Source organism: Carcharhinus amblyrhynchos, chromosome 27 (genome assembly GCF_965287045.1).
Source record: "Carcharhinus amblyrhynchos chromosome 27, sCarAmb.v2.hapA, whole genome shotgun sequence".
NCBI lineage: Eukaryota > Metazoa > Chordata > Chondrichthyes > Carcharhiniformes > Carcharhinidae > Carcharhinus > Carcharhinus amblyrhynchos.
This window is the reverse complement of record NC_137350.1, coordinates 39,929,025-39,943,091: the sequence shown is the minus strand read 5'-3', so window position 1 is coordinate 39,943,091 and position 14,067 is coordinate 39,929,025. Positions and strand designations below refer to the sequence as shown.

Below are 14,067 nucleotides of genomic sequence, written 5' to 3'. Positions count from 1 at the left end.
GAAGTTGTACAAGACATTGTTAAGGCCACACTTGCAACATTGTGCGCAATTCTGGTCACCCTATTATAGAAAGGATATTAAACTAGAAAAAATTTACTAGGATGCTACTGGGACTGGATGGATTGAGTTATAAGGAGAGGCTGGTTAGACTGGGACTTTTTTCTCTGGAGCGTAGGAAGCTGAGGGCTGACCTTACAGAGATCTATAAAATAATGAGGGGCACAGATCAGCGAGATAGTCAATATCTTTTCCCAAAGGTAGGGGAGTCTAAAACTAGAGGGCATAGGTTTAAGGTGAGAGGGGAGAGATACAAAAGTATCCAGATGGGCAATTTTTTCACACAGAGGGTGGTAAGTGTCTGGAACAAGCTGCCAGAGGTAGTAGTAGAGGCAGGTACAATTTTCTCTTTTAAAAAGCATTTAGTTCCATGGGTATGATGGGTATAGAGGGATATGGGCCAATGGGGCAATTGGGATTAGCTCATGGGTTTTAAACAAAAAGGGTGGCATGGACAAGTTGGGCTAAGGGGCCTGTTTCCCTGCTGTAAACCTCTACGACTGTATGACTAAACCCCAAGATCGTTAACTGATGTGCACATTGTATCAAAAATAACTGCACGACACCATTCTATCTCTACCTACCCAGCAGTTAATAACAATTTAATCTTCACACAATTTGTATTAGGTTTGAGAGCAAAAAAAATAAAAATGCCCTTAGACCACCACCTAGATCCCAAGTAGCCCTCCTTCCCCAACTCCCCACACACACACACACACACACCTCCCCCCCCCCACACACACACACACACCTTCCGCCCCCCCGCCCCCGCCCCCCCCCCCGCCCCCCCCCCCCCCCCCCCCCCACACACACACACACACACACACACACACACACACACACTCAGGAGAACCATCCAAGCAGAAACAAACATTCACAAGGGCAAAATACAGGGAATTCAAAAGACCAAGCCTCAGAGACTCCCACACCCCCATCTCATTTCCCCAGAAACTGAGCAATTCAACACAAGGGGGCAGAAACACAAAAAAACCTGAAGATCTGGTGGGGGAGCAGGGAAGGGACAAATTCAAATATTTATGCAATTTTGCTTTGAAAAAATGCAAAACAACATCATGAAGCAAAACATTCCAATGACTCTGCGTGCAAAGATTTCTCTCATAAGTCAGGGGATTTTAAATTGATAACTTCTCAAGCAGAGGACACAGTCAGTGACCATCAAAACACTGCAGAGTTTAAAAACCTAGTTCGTCAGCCCTTTCTGCTATTGGTCTCAGAGGCTTTCCCTCATTACAACAGTTTCTCATCCTCGGAGAAGAAACATTGGATACAGTGGGTTCAATGTCTTTCCTGTAAATGAGGGGGTGAGAACAACATTCAATATTCAATCAATGTCACGTTCCACAGATTGGGATATTATTGAATTTAACTGGTCAACAGAATGACCTGGTCTTCACCAGAACTGGTAAAGTAAGGCCTATTCTGCCTCTGCCATCTCCTTGGAAGAACTATCCAATTCATCTCACTCCCCTATAACCTAATATTTGCTCCATTTACCCCAGCAGCTCCCAAGCGGGCTTGATTTCAAATTTTGTCTTGTTAGGCTCCTGAGAAGGACCTTGAGACATTTAAAGGGTTCTGTCTGTAAATGTTAGCTCAGTTGTTGACGACACAAAGCAGCCTGCCCCTTCCCGCTCTTGGAAAGGAGAAAATTGCAGGATTGTCAGTGAGTAGGGAGGTGGCTCTAATGTTCTCGCTAAAACCGTGTGGAACAAACCACACAGTGCATACACACTACACACAACAACGATGAGAGAACATTGTGTTTCACCCATGGAGTGAAATTGGGCAGGTTGCACATTTCAGGAGAGCCTCCAAGTTTCAGAGGTAAGTGGCTGGACCCAATCAGCACAATACAAGCAGCTGTGCCAATTCTTCACCACTTGAGAGTACAAGCAGTTAGTCAGCTGCAATTGCAAATGGTTTTGTAATTACTGCGGGGGTGGATGTGTAATATTATCAGTGTGAATACGCTTTGGAGTCTCGTTTTGCTGTTTTATTCCTGACAGGTTGCAGTGAAGTGAAATCAGGAAATGATTAGTCAGAGAGGCCAGCCCGTTGGGGGAGGGAGGAAAATGGGATTCAGGCATTCTAAAGCAATGGAATCGAAAGAGATGGAAATGGGATCATCCTGCTCATCGCTGCACTGTAACACACTCAAGTTCACAATAGATCAACCAAAGCAGCAGTGGAGGATTTATTTATTAAAGAAAACATTGTGGATGGTCATCACTGGGTGTCTCGTTATTTAGACGGAACAGAAAGACTGCATTTAGTACTGCACTCTGAACGTCAGCCTGGATTTCTTGTTCAACTGGCTGGAGTGGAGCATGGACCCTGGACCCAGAACTTTCTGACTCAAAAAGGTACCCACAGCAGGATCAGCATGGATTTGAAATGTTAGCTCAGTTTCTGTCACACTGATACTGGCAGACCTGCTGAGGTTCCCCCCCAACATTGTGATTTCAGCATCTGCAACAATGTGCTTTTATGCAATTATGGGCTCTAACTTTTACAAATGCACCATAGAAAGCATTCTTTCTGGTTGTATCACAGCTTGGTATGGCTCCTGCTCTGCCCAAGACAGCAAGAAACTACAAAAGGTCATGAATGTAGCCCAATCCATCACACAAACCAGCCTCCCATCCATTGACTCTGTCTACACTTCCCACTGCCTCAGCAAAGCAGCAGCACAATTAAGGACTCCCACACACCCTGGACATTTTCTATTCCTCCTTCTTCCGTCGGGAAAAAGATATAAAAGTCTTAGGTCACGTACCAACCGACTCTAGAACAGCTTCTTCCCTGCTGCTATCAGACTTTTGAATGGACTTACCTTGCATTAAGTTGATTTTTCTCTACACCCTAGCTATGACTGTAACACTACATTCTGCATTCTCTTGCTATCCTGGGCATAGCAAACACTCAAGTCTCTGTATAGGGCAGGACATGAAATAGGGAGCAGCTTTCTGTAGATTTCTCACACACAGTGCTTTGTATTGCCATTCTTGGGTCATGTGGGACACAACAGGAAACAATTCAACAAATAGTGAAAGCCGAAGTGTGAAGACTCCCTGCTTTAGCTGCTAAAACATGAAATGCACTTTGATAAAAAAAATCAAATGTTACCGCAATGGATCAGCCGTGTCAACAAAACCATCAAAACACAAAAAGGGCTTTCTCCCCTCATCCAAAAACGGCCTTAATTACCTCAATCCACTGCATTCAGCACATTTTCTCAAACACCAAGTGCCTCACTCTGACCTAGCCAGCAGTGAGTTGATGTAATTTCTTAATCACATTTCAATAAAGCTGACCATCAGCTGAAGTGCTCCTGATATCTCCTGTGCAGGAAAGGTGCTATGTAAATATTTTTAGTCCTAATTTCACATCCAGCAAGCATGGATTGTTTACAGGACCATTTCAATTCACTTCCTGTTTCATTTCTCACCAAAAATCCTTTAACAAAGGCATTCAAATCTCCACATCTCTGCTGTGTCCCTCACCCAAACCGTGGCTAAGCCAGAGGTGAGGGAGACACCGCTTTCCTCCCATGTCAGTGACGAGTGAGCCCAGCTCAGCTGGAGAACACTGCAATTTGCCTCAGAATCCCCCCCGCCCAATCAAATGGCAATATCACCCAAGACTCCTGCTTAATAATAATCCAATGCCTTTGTTACCTCAAGACTGGGCGGTTCCAACGTATGACCAATTGGCCAACTATCCCCCATGAACATGAGCTCATTCAAGACCTCATCAATCCTTCAGGCACTATCTGCCCCCTGTGGCAGAATCTGCAGATCACATATTGGACTTGGCAGCTATCTCAGAGCCCACCAAACCGGAATGGAAGCGAATCATCCTCAATCTCAAGGGGCAGTCTTAAAAGAAGAAGGACCCTTTGTGCATGGATGTTTCTGACATCATCCCTGAACAGCCTTGCTCAAATTTTAACATAATAGCCCCTTCTTGTTTCCTCCCCCAGAGGAAATAGTTTTCCTTTTCCCTCAACCCTATCAATTCCTTTCAACATTCTAAACCTCTCAATTAGATCAACCTTTAATCTTCAAAACTCAAGGGAGTTTAAGTCTGGCCTGTGAAATCCATCTTCAATTTAACCCCATAAACACCGGAAATTGCAACGCAGTGAAGGACAATTAAACCAAGGGCTGGGATTAGTCCAGCATTCCAAATTCTGGAAATGTTTCCATCAGAGGAGAGAAGCTGAGGGCTCAACTCAAAGAAATTCAAATCCTACAAGGAAAATGAAAGAGAAACATATTTTTTACCATCAGAGTTTCCACAATATTGTCAAACACGGAGGGAGGAGGGGGGAACACATCTTCAATTTAACTATTTAACTCAGGTTAGAGAGTAAATAGAATAGGCATTAACTCAAAATGCTGGAAAAGGACCAAGAAAGGAATTTGATAGCTAGGTGAGGATGGTATTTTGTGAACACTGAGGCACACCAACCTTTTCCAATCCTGTCCACTTCCATTCACAGCTCAGTAGCTAACACTCACCAGACTGAGATTATAATAGGTTCAAATCCCATTCCTGAGACCTGAGCACAGAATTCAGGCTGATGCTCCGAATGCAGCAGAGGGAATGCTGCACTGTCAAAGATTCCATCTTTCAGAACAGGCAAACAAAGGCCCGGCTCAGTTGAACATACAGGATCGCATGGCACTCACTACTCTGAAGTACAACAGGCAAGACTTCCTGTTATCTTGTCAACATTTATTCCTCAACCAAAATTATTCAAATAGATTATCTGGTCATTGCTCATTCCGTCAAGCTGATTCCAGGGATGGCAGAACTGATATATGAGGAGAGATTGACCAGGTTAGGATTGTTTTCGCTGGAGTTCATACTTATGGTGGTGGTGGCGGCGGCGGATCTCAGGGACTTAAAATTCAAACAGCACTAGACAGGGTAGATGCAGGGAGGATATCCCTCATTGTAGGGGAGTCCAGAACCAGAGGTCACAGTCTGAGGATTTGGGGTAGACAATTTAAGAACAAGATGAGGAGGCATTTCTTCACCCAAAGCGTGGTGAGCCTGTGCAATTCATTACCACAAGAAGTAGTTGATGCCAAAACAGTGAATGTATTTAAGAGATAGCTGGATATTGCACTTAGGGCGAATGGGATCAAAGGTTATGGGGAGAAAGCAGGATTAGGCTATTGAATTGGATGATCAGCCATAATTGTAATGAATGGCAGAGCAGGCTCCAAGGTCCAAATAGCGTATCTTCTATGTTTGCTCATTATCTGCAGGATCTTGCTTTGTGTAAATGTGTTCTAGTGTTTTCTACATTACATTACTGACCACATTCCAAAAAACATCATTAATCATGAAGGTGCTACTTAAATGCAAGAAATGGGTTTCTTTTGTAATTCAGTCTGCATGCAGAGTCACAAGACAGCAGGGTATACCAGGAAAGAGTGGGCACCTTTGTGAATCATTCACTATACCAAATGCATTTACTTACCCGATTGTCCTTGACTGTTCCCAAGTTCCACAGTCAGAAGTCTTCAAATATTCCACAGTGATCTCTCAATCAGAAATAAACAAACATCGTAAATTACAACTTGCAAAACTGCTGTGAATTTACTCGCTTGTTGCCTGGTGTTATTTGATCAACAAAGGTTGATTCCACAGCCCTGGGAGCTGCTTGCCATTCCAAAGTCACATCTGCTGAGCAATTCTGTGATCGAGATACGTACAATAACTCAGCTTTTATTTATAATTTCACCAGCTGAACTTTTGCTTCCTCTGGTTCAGTGAAGCAATCAGTGACACTCAGCTGATCCTGATCCAGCCATTGTGTCGCAGTCAACAATAATCTGCAGTTAACCTGTTCAGGATCACACAATCATTTTCACCACAAATTACGCATTCAAGAAGGGCTAGATTGATACACTTGTATTTCCATAGTGCCTTTCAACCCAAAATGCTTCAAATCCATTGAAGCACTTTGAGGTGCAGTCACTGTTGTAATGGATCCAATTTGCATCCAGAAAATGCCAACAAACAGCAGAGTCATAATGACCAGGATAATCTGTTTTTAGACGTTGATTGAGGAATAAATATTGGCCATCCTCGAGAATTCCCTGATCTTCTTCTAATTAGTGCCATTTTTACATGCAGTTCATATGAAAGACAGTATTTCCAACAATAGTCATGATGTGGATATGCCGGCGTTGGACTGGGGTAAACACAGTAAAAAGTCTGACAACACCAGGTTGGACTTAAACCTGGTGTTGTCAGACTTTTTACTGTATTTCCAACAACACAGCAATTATCCCTCCTTCCACACTGTACAGAGTGCGTAACCCTGAATTAAATGTCAAATCTCCAGAGTCAGACTTGGACTTTCTGATTTGTACCCACTGAATCAAGCTGATGGAAATCTAAATGATTTCTTGGTCAGAGAGTTTGAGACTCAACCAGCCAGTCAGGCAGGCCTCAGGCAGTTTGACTTCAGTCCACACCTGCTTCTTTTGGACATCAACACTCCCAAATCAGATCACCGTGAATGCTTGAGATCCCACATTGCATTAACTTACATAAAGGTGCAAGTTAACACAAAACAAATTAAACTTAGCAAACGACATGATCACTGCCGGCAGAACAGCAAGAAAAATAGAACAGAAAGGAGTAAATAGTGCAGTTATCAGTATTGCAGAGTAAGGAGGATATAAACTCTCTCTGAAATGAAGGACAAGCGGTGTCATGGTGGAAATGTCACTAGACAAAATTTAGAGACCCCGGATGATGCTCTGGTGACCCAGGTTCAAATCCCACCCCAGCAGATGGATAAATTTGAATTCAGTAGAAATCTGGAATTAAAAGTCTAATTATGACTGAATTGTCGATTATTGTAAATACCCATCTGGGTCATGTGCTTTGGGGAAGGAAATCTTCCATCCTTCCTTGGCCTGATTTATGTGACTCCAGACCCACAGCAATATGGTTGACTCTTAAATGCCCCTCTGAAATGACCTAGCAAACCACTCAGTTCAGAGAGAATTAGGAATGGGCAATAAAAGCTGGCCCAGCCAGTGAAGCCCACATCCCTGACTGGGCTCTACATTATTTTTAGATATCAAGGAAACTATCTGTACTATGGGAAAGGGGCGCGAAAGCAAGAGAGGCAGGCTTACAATTACTGGTGTAAACACAAGGGATGGATCCCTTTTCAAACAAACTATCGAAGGCCAGCAGAGCATTGACATTATCATCAGTATAATCTGAGACTGTCATTTAAGAGGTGCAGTTTGTATGGCTGATTCGGATAGTTTGGGGAGAATCCCTAGGAGCTGTCAAAAGTTTTTTTAAGTCCTAATGAAAACACCAACACATCATTAATGACAAATAACCCTAGCTACCACAGAAATGGAGGAGCTGTTTGGGCAGAGGTGGGTCATAGGGAGGTGACCAAAGGTGATGTTGAGGTAAATTACGAGAAAGCTTTTAATTGCAGAGAGGGGCAGAATAGAGGGGACTGAAGAGAAGGAAGAGTGTAGCAGAGCAGGGTGCTTGATGAGTCAATGTTCTGTCACTGATGACGGAGGCAGTGTTGAGATTTCAACTCCCATGAAAGGTTCCGTTTGATCAGGTGCATAGTGGTTAGCACTGCTGCCTCACAAAGCCAGGGACACGGGTTCAATTCCCAGCTTCAGTAACTGCGCAGAGTCAGTACGCTCTCCCCATGTCTTGTGTGGGTTTCCTCCTACAGTCCGAAAGACATGCTGGCTAGATGCACTGGCCACGCTAAATTCTCCCTCAGTGTACCTGAACAGCTGCCGGAATGTGGCCATTAGGGAATTCTCACAGTAACTTTATTGCAGTGTTAATGTAAGCCTACTTGTGACTAATAAATAAACTTTAAAAAAAGTAACAACAATGCCACACAAATGCAAAAACTGGATTTATAAAATAAATGTTGGGGAACAAGGTAAGCAAAGCAAGAAATCTGAAGTCAGTATTAGTGCAACAATTGTGAACAGCCTGAAGGTCATTTCTGGTCACACCCTGTAACCCGAAACAATCTCAGACACAAACACATGCGTTGTCTGTGGCTGCAGCCAATACTGGCCCCTCCCAAGAAACCATGCGAAAGGTGGCACAGCGTGAACTCTACCTAATTCCTGACTAACAAACTCTAGCTGGAAACAGGCTATGCTAGAAACACCTATTTAAAGGGCAGTGCAGTCATATCAACACTTTACAACACCACCTACCTTCCCATCTCAATAGGTGAACGAATTAGTCAGTGATATTGAGTCACACTCAAGATGCTTCAAGATGCATCAGCAATGCTGCCTCAGAGTCAGTCAGAATCACGACTCCCACAAAGGAAAAAAGAGAAAACCAAGGGCACAATCATTCCAGCCATTACTTCCCAGCAGCAGCAAGAGACAATATTTCAAATGTCAATGTTCTCGGTCTTTGCTCAAGCGTGGGTGGCACTGTGTACCTCAAGGGAGGGGCAGCTTTATCAGGTATGATAAAGCATTTATCATTACATTACATGCTTTACATTATAATGGAGAGGTGTATGTGTCTGTGTGCATGACCCAGAAAGACACACTGAAAATGGATCAGAATGTTTGAGAGGTTGACTTTCTCACTACACAACACCCCTCCCACAACCTGACTTCAGAAAGTAAGAAACTGCTGTGTTGTCAAAAGGAGATTCCCAACCATGAACTACAGCTTTGGGAGTGATTAATCATTTATATCTGACAGGCTTTGTTACATCAATAGTTTGCAGCATTATCATAACTGAATCATACAGGTTAAAAAAATTATCCACTGGCAGTCACAATGATTTGATAATAGGGCCACCAGAAAAATCCAGACTAATTCTGCTGTGTGCAACAAATACATAAAATGTGTATTAAGCAGAGGTCCTGTATCCAGGGGTAATGAATCCAGTAAGTTTACATTTGAATTATGATGGTCACAAATGTGGGGCAAATTAACATCTCAATAAATCCACTACAAAGTTAGTGAGCTACCAAACATAATCCACAGTCACAGATCAGGAGGGTACCCGCGTTTGATCCCAAACTCAATCTAGCCAACACAAAAGGAAAGCACTATAACTCTCATTTAAATAATTAGTCTCAATATTAAGTCAGTCTGTGAAAGAAAAAAGATTAAGTCAGGTCAACACCTGCAAGATTGGCCAGTGCAATAGTACTTAAAGGCAGTGCTGCCTATAGTCACAGCACTTGGACACTTTTACAGAATTCCCAAAATAATTACAGGGGCACTTTCAAAATATTGGTGTGGCGGCGGGGGGGGGGGCGGGGGGTGTAAACTGCAAGATGTTAAATATTTCACTGAATAAAGCTTCTCCAACTGTCTCACAGAGACCTGCTCCAACTCCAAGCTTCATAATGCAAACAATACAATCACAGGATAGCACAACAAACAAGGCAAATCACTGCCAAGCATATGGAATGTTTACACAAAATCTTCAAATTCATGAAACATGTAAACAGCTGGGGACTGCAACATGACCAAACCAGTCCACTGAACATTGGCATGTTTGTCAACTAGATTCAGGAACATTGTCATATGCTAAACATTTTCCCTAGCACCAAAACGTTAGCATTAGTGACGAAAAGAAATGTAAATCAGCAGCACATAAACACAAACTGGTCATTTAGCCAACCAGTCTATATTGGCATTTATCCTCTAAACAAATTGTTCCAGTCACCTTTGTGTATCCTGTCCCAAATCCCATCAGCACCTTCCAAAGGGACTTCCCAAAGCACTTTACAGAGCACATATTACACTCTAATTCAGTGCTGCTACATAATCCACAGCCTCTAGGTGTTCGTTTTACACGCAGCCCCAATCTGATGGTTGTTTCTGTACACAAACATTCCCAATTGGAACCACTACTTCCCCAGAAATGTTCAAAAAGAGTCTCATTAGTATGTTCACTTTATAAAATTGCACAATAAATTGAAGATTAATATCAGGATAGTGGAGACAGAAAACAAAATGACCTGTTAGTGAGGCTACAGCTGTGCCACATTTGGAGAAAAATATTGTGGGGTATGAGGAAAGGGCAGGTAGTAGGATTAATCGTACAATTTCACTAAAAGAGCCAGAACACACACAAGGGGGAACAATTGCTTCTATGTTGTACCACTTAGGATTTGAAGTTTGAGCAACTTAGTATTGTACTGTTAGAGATCACACTAACCTGTAGATGAGTTAACAGCATTGTAATTACCTCCAGATCTCCTCCCACACTCCTATACATAAATAACAGGACAATACCAACAATGTTTACCAGCTTCCCCTTTGAAAGCCACTGAATCAGTTTCCACTGCCCTTCGAGGTAGTGAATTCTGGACAGTATTATTCTCCAACATAGTAACATGACTCTGGCAAAACAATTTCAGCTTCACTCTTCTTGCCAGTAAAGCATTTGCCAAGAGCAGATGGTTATGAACCACAAAAACGCTTTAATTTAATATCCAGAATCTAAATAAAAGCCACTTGAACTTCACCCTGTAGGAATGTGTGGACTGTCACACAGCTCCAGTGTTAATCAGTCTTTCTCTGCCCTGACAGAGACCCATCCTCACAGCCACCTGGAGAATCACCCCCACCCAAACCGGACAAAGCTCTCCAGAACAAACACAGGAAGCTGCCAGACTGAGGGACACAAAACAAGGAAAACACAACGAAACTTCTCCAACTCTTCAGGAAATGAGGGGGGGGGGGGGGGGGGGAAGAAACTTTAACAAACTGTAAACCCTGAGGAGACAGCAATAAAGATTCATTAAATAATCACCCCCAAACTACAGGCTATCCGGCCAGGGAAGCCCTCACACTCCCCCCCCCACACCCGGGGAGGGGGAGCAGCCCCAGCCTGAGGGCAGAGCCCCGCCCGGGAGCCCAGCTCAGTGCCCAGCACCTGGACTCGCAGGTGTCCGAGCCCCCCACCCTGGGTCAGGGGAACTGCCCGGCCGCTTGTCACCGAGCCCCTCTCCTCTCCCCCCCGGGTTACCTGACGGAGTGCTACCCGCGGTCCCTCAGCTCCCGATCCCCGCCACCGCTCGCGCTCTCCGACCGCCGCCTCTGCCAGAACAAAGAGGTGCTGGAAGCCGAGCCCACCGAGAGCCCGCCCCCTGAGCCAGCCCATTGGACAGCTGTCAACCAGCAAACACCCATTGGACCCTGCTGCTGTCAATCCAGCGGATCCTGCTCATTGCTATTGGCTGATACGATGTCAATCATCCGCATGCCGCGTTACTGCGGCTGGAACACGCCTTTTTCAGGCACTCATTGGTCAGATGGTGACAGATTGGGACGGTGATTGGTCGATGCTTACATCAGTCAATGGCGGAGGGGCGGGACCACGCGTTTATGCTAATCACCGTCCCCCGCTCTCTGCGGCTGCGCCAAGCCACACCTGGCCTGAGTGAGGAGCCAGGTGCGTTTCCTGCTCCTGTCAATCAAACGCAGGTCCCGGGCAGCTGGGAGGCCGCTGCAGTTTAAACCCTGCCAGCTTCCAGTGCCCATAACCAGCCAGCATTGCAATTGCACTGCACTATTCCAATCCCTGTGCCCCAATCCTTGTGCCCAATCCCTATGCACCATTCCAATCCCTGTGCCCCAATCTCTGTGCACCATTCCAATCCCTGTGCCCCAATCCCTGTGCCCCATTCCAATCCCTGTGCACCATTCCAATCCCTGTGCCCCAATCCCTGTGCACCGTTCCAATCCCTGTGCCCCAAAACCCTGTGCCCCAATCTCTGTGCACCATTCTAATCCCTGTGCCCCAATCCCTGTGCACCATTCCAATCTCTGTGCCCCAATCCCTGTGCACCATTCCAATCCCTGTGCCCCAATCCCTGTGCACCATTCCAATCCCTGTGCCCCAATCCCTGTGCACCATTCTAATCCCTGTGCCCCAATCCCTGTGCACCATTCCAATCTCTGTGCCCCAATCCCTGTGCACCATTCCAATCTCTGTGCCCCAATCTCTGTGCACCATTCTAATCCCTGTGCCCCAATCCCTGTGCACCATTCCAATCCCTGTGCCCCAATCTCTGTGCACCATTCTAATCCCTGTGCCCCAATCCCTGTGCACCATTCCAATCCCTGTGCCCCAATCCCTGTGCACCATTCCAATTGCTGTGCCCCAATCCCTGTGCACCGTTCCAATCCCTGTGCACCGTTCCAATTGCTGTGCCCCAATCCCTGTGCACCATTCCAATCCCTGTGCCCCAATCCCTGTGCACCGTTCCAATCCCTGTGCCCCAATCCCTATGCACCGTTCCAATTGCTGTGCCCCAATCCCTGTGCACCAATGCCAGTGCACCAATCCCTGTGTCAGCACTAATCTTTCTTACATATTGGCACCAATCTTTTTGAGTGGCAATCTCTGTCAGATTCCAGGGGCAGATGGATCGATGCAGGGGTGGAGGGGGGTCTGGACTTGGGTGGCAGGGGCATCAGACCAGGGGTGCAGATGGTGAGGGTTGGATGGGAGTGTGGGGTGATATAAACTGTGGGCAAGGGTGCTATGATGGATCCCCTGGCAATTGTGTGTGTGTATGTGTGTGTGTGTGGGCTGTCACAGACGAGGCTGGGTCTGGGTGTTTAGATAGTTGCTCTGCAATCAGAAGTGATTTTTTTCCCTTTGAGCTTTTTCAGAGTAACTATCAGGGTGAAACTAGCAGAACCATCCCCAGTTAGCAAATTAATTCACTCCTGTTGGATGGTTCCCAGCCCAGCACAATCTCGGAGGAAGTTAGAAGTAGCTGGGGCCTTCTAGGCAGTTCCTAGAATTCTTTTAGGAACTTTTGAGAGGAATTCCCCAACACACCACTGTGGCAGCCGGCAAAGGTAACATGGGGGACCAGAAAGTTATTGGCCATTGAGTCTGTATGATTTCAGAACCACAGGTTGTGTTTATACAAAACTTTTAATATGGAAAATATCCCAGGGCAATGAACAGAAACTATGGATGGGATTCTCCCAAAAAAATACTAAATATCGAATTCACATAAAATCTGGAGTAAATACCACTTTTTTTCAGCAGGATTTTCCAAACGAATCTCCCACAGTCTGTGCACTGCAGAGTGCATGAGCGAAAATATTATTAAACATGTGGGGGGTGTGGGGCTCTTCCTGCTGGAAAGGCTGGCTGTATAGTGCTGAGTGAGCCACAGCACATCAGTCATGGCGGAGATGGGCACGTGCAGTAGTCCTGCACTGCCAGCCTCCTGATCATTGGTCAGCTCAATCGCTGGCCAACCCCGCCATCCCTGTGTCACTAGCTGTGTGACGACCCCCCCCCCCCCCCACCACCCACTACCACCCGATTGCCGGCCCCCTGGATGTTTTCGAGCCAGCCATGGTCCCCCCCTCCATCGATCTCCCCCCTGGGCAGTCCTAATCTCCCCCCCTCCCACTGGCAGCCCCAACCCCCCACTCAGTCCCAACCCCTCTCCCAACAGCCCCAAGTCCCCAGCATGCTGATCTCTCCCCCCACTTTGATGTCCAGCCCCAATCATTGGCCTCCCTCCCTCTGTCACTGGTGAGCGCAGAGTGGCAGCAGGATTTGCCACCCAGCCGATTTACCTCAAGAGGCCCAGTCCCCATTAGAACATAGAACATTACAGCGCAGTACAGGCCCTTTGGCCCTCGATGTTGCACCGACCTACATTATTCCAATATCATCCATATGTTTACCCAATGACCGTTTAAATTGCGCTTAATGTTGGCGAGTCCACTATTGTTGCAGGCATGCCTTACTATTAGGCCCTGCCCCCATTAGGCCCCACCCCCTTGCACTGCCCAATGGGTAGCTCCAAGGTGCCCACTTGGACATTGCAACTTTCCCCTGTGGGTAATGCCAGGGGGTCAGACTGGCATTGCCAATCTGGAGAGGCTGGCAATGCCTGGGGGGGGGTGGTCCCCTCCCCCCTAGCCTGGTCCTCCTGG

At 45.9% G+C, this 14,067-nt stretch overlaps 1 protein-coding gene across 3 annotated transcripts in view; it reads right to left on the bottom strand.

The window, feature by feature from the left end:
- LOC145359267 (junction plakoglobin-like) overlaps positions 1 to 11,235 on the bottom strand; it is a 67,756-nt gene extending 56,521 nt beyond the window's left edge. The window contains exon 1 of one of the 3 annotated variants that reach the window (XM_080213796.1): positions 11,123 to 11,235. The gene's annotated coding sequence lies outside the window, so the exon portion shown is untranslated. Of the gene's footprint in view, positions 1 to 5,572; positions 5,703 to 11,122 lie in introns of those variants that run through there. The other 2 variants (XM_080213795.1, XM_080213797.1) reach the window with 2 other exon arrangements.
- Positions 11,236 to 14,067: the final 2,832 nt, after the last annotated feature.